The sequence below is a fragment of the Topomyia yanbarensis genome, chromosome 3 (assembly GCF_030247195.1).
Source record: "Topomyia yanbarensis strain Yona2022 chromosome 3, ASM3024719v1, whole genome shotgun sequence".
Taxonomy (NCBI): Eukaryota; Metazoa; Arthropoda; class Insecta; order Diptera; family Culicidae; genus Topomyia; species Topomyia yanbarensis.
Genome location: NC_080672.1, coordinates 149,754,177 through 149,757,553, shown reverse-complemented (window position 1 = coordinate 149,757,553; position 3,377 = coordinate 149,754,177).

Sequence of the window (3,377 nt, the reverse complement as noted above, 5' to 3'; positions counted from 1 at the left end):
GGGCCGGCGTTTGTGCTAAAACCATAATTGGACCTTTTTTTTTCAAAGAAAATGAGCCAATCGATGGGAAGCGATATCGGTGGATGTTAGCTCATTATGTATGGCCACAAATGCGCGAAAAGGGCCTTGAGGGTTATTGGTTCCAACAAGACGGTGCGCCATGTCACACGGCTGCTCAAACAATTGGGGTTTTGCAGAAAAAATTCCCAGGGCGTGTGGTGTTGAAGGGAGGCGACATTGACTGGCCACCGCGGTCTCCAGATTTAACACCTCCCGACTTCTTTTTATGGGGCTATTTGAAAAGCAAAGTATACGCCAATAATCCTCAGACCCTTCTCGAGCTTAAGGATAACATTCGAACTGAGATACGTGCCATACCTCCCGAGATGCTCGAGAAGGTTATGGACAATGCAGCAAAAAGGGCACATAGTGCGGTGGTTCATGGAGGCGGTCACTTGGTCGACGTGGTGTTTAAACACTAGTATGGAGCATGATTTGCAGAGTGCGAGCGGCTATTTGCCCGTGTGATATTCTACCTAGAGGGTGGTTTCATTGGATTGTACATTTGATGTGGTTTATATACCGTCACACAAGATGGTGCACCCTGTATATATATATATATATATATATATATATATATATATATATATATATATATATATATATATATATATATATATATATATATATATATATATATATATATATATATATATATATATATATATATATATATATATATATATATATATATATATATATATATATATATATATATATATATATATATATATATATATATATATATATATATATATATATATATATATATATATATATATATATATATATAAGTAATGCTTCGGATTTACTTGGAAGCATAAAAAAAATATTTATTTCACTTTTATGAACGATTACAATCACATTCAGGTTAAGACTAAAAGCTAAATTGATTTTCCCTACTATTTAATGGATTAATCTATCTAGTCAGCATTTCTGATTCGCGCCGCGATCGCCGTCTGGTTGCTAGGTGATTATTGAAGCCTCAGCAGAATTGTCCTATTTGCTGGCTCGATGGTCGCCGTTGCCGTGTGATCGATGTCGCCGCGTGGAACCACGTTGTTTCATGTGTTTTCGTGTATGGATGGTGCACCGGAAGCTAAACTGATGCTTCAGCGTCGTTTCTGGGCAGGATACTTTGTAACGTCTCCCCCCTACAACGTCCTCTGCTGACTTTTAGCGAGAGCAAATCTTGGTAGCTGCAAGGGTTTTTTCTTATTGGACGACGTGGTCTCTAAACTGTTCCAAAGTTCTTGGTGTTTCTCCTCCTTGGTTATGTTTATTTCTATGTGGCTGGTATGGTCTCCGTCGCTCTGGTTAGTCCACTGATTCGTACTGTAGAGACTTTTGCAGTATACGAAACATCTAAAAGAGATATAAAATGTTAATAGAAACACGAGAGCTAATGCTTCATAGCCAACGGTTCGTTGGGTGTTGTGCAGTGATAATTGAACTGTTCCAATTTTTTCCAAATTTTGCAGATGCAATTGTTGTACATCGTTAGTTTCTATTGATGAGTTGATAATTTGTAACGTTTTCCCATAAATCGGGACAAGATATTCTTCGTTGAAGATTTTGAGTGGGTCATTGGAAAAAGTATAGTTTAGGAAGTTCACTGTGCAGTTATTGGTTTCTATGATGGTTGGCTCGGATATGATCCGCTGGTCGCCGCAAGAATCTCTAATGAGAATGTTTTCGTTCGTATCTACAAGAATAATGCCTCTTTTGATTTCTTTAACTCGCGTTGGTTGTTGTCTTCTGATGAGATGACATTTTGGTGTTTTGTGTGTTAGCAGATTGAAGATGCAATCGTCTTGTACTGGTTTTGTGTTTTCGCAGATGGTACACGTGGCTGATTGGGCGTAAATTTTGTTGAGATGTTTGGCTACAAGTTGAATGTTAGTGTTAACTGTTGTTCCGTTTATGTTGACTGTCTCCAGGCTGATCAGATCGTATTGGTTTTCGTCTAGTTGAGGGATTTTGACCAGGATTAGAATTTGTTTCTTACCGAAAGATACACTACTTGTGGTATATTGAAAAATTTCATCTGCTACTTTCAGATTTAACTTCTGCCTTCTAAGATTGTTGAAAATATACAATTTTTCTTCTGATGATAATATGTTTTTGTTTAACAGGTTTGTTCTGGAAAATGAGATTTGTTCTGCTATATCTTCTAACATTTTTGTAATTAGATCAGTATTGAATATGAGGTTAACAAATTCCAAATCTACTATTGTTTTGTGCGTATAATTGTGGTTAGCTGCTAACTGCGAATTTATTTTTTCAATGTAGAGGTTATTTGATTGTTTCTGTCTTTTAGTAATTCGTTAATTATAATTTGCTTGTTTTGGTTTTGAATAATTTTGTTCTCATTGTTTTCTAAGGTTTGAAGGCTGTTTTGAATCATTTCTAAATCTTTACTATCTGGGTTACCAGCTATTTATTTTATTGTAGTTCCTAGAACATCTATTAATGCACGTTTTTGTCTTCTGGGATACAAATTATGTAGCTTTTCGTTTGCAATTTTTATCTTTTCTGCTAATGTTTCTTCTAGATGGTCTGATATTTTGTAATTTTTGGAAACTTTTTCTATGTAATTTAGGTTGCTTTCAATTGATTTTAAATTTACTTCGTGAACTATTCTCTCATATCCTATTTTCACTCTAACTTTATCTAATTTCATAGCTACCATACCATTAATGTGGTCGCGTTTATGAATTTGACGATTAACAATCTGAAATGAAAATATTGACTTGTTTAGAAGTTGTTGGTTTGTTTAAAATTTTATTCGGTTTTTATGTATTTTTATGTCGTTGATGTCTTTATACGTCAGTAGGTTATTTTCTTTAACTGTTGAAATTTTATACGGGTTTATCTTTTGTTTGTCTTTGGGTTATTTTAATGAAGTTTTTGTCATTAATTGGTAGTTCTTTAGGTTCTTCTTTATGTTGATGTTGTTTTTCATATGCTTCTTTACGCTTGGTTAGTTCGTTTTTTATGACGGTGTGAAGTTTATTGGCGTTTTGTGTTATTTCTTCTGTATTAGTGGTATTAGCGGTGTTAAATATTACGTCGCGTGGTTTATTTTTAATTACCGAGTGAAATGTGTTGTTATAAATATCTGTTAATATATTGATTTGATCTTTAATTGGATGATTTTTATATTTGAATTGCATTGTCCGGTACAATTCGATTAATGTAGAATGGAATCTTTCGACTGTTCCATTTGCATTCGAGTTACTCGCGTGGTGTATTTCGATTCCGAGTTCGTTGAGAAAGCCGACAAAATCTATAGAAATGAAAGATGGTTCTTGATC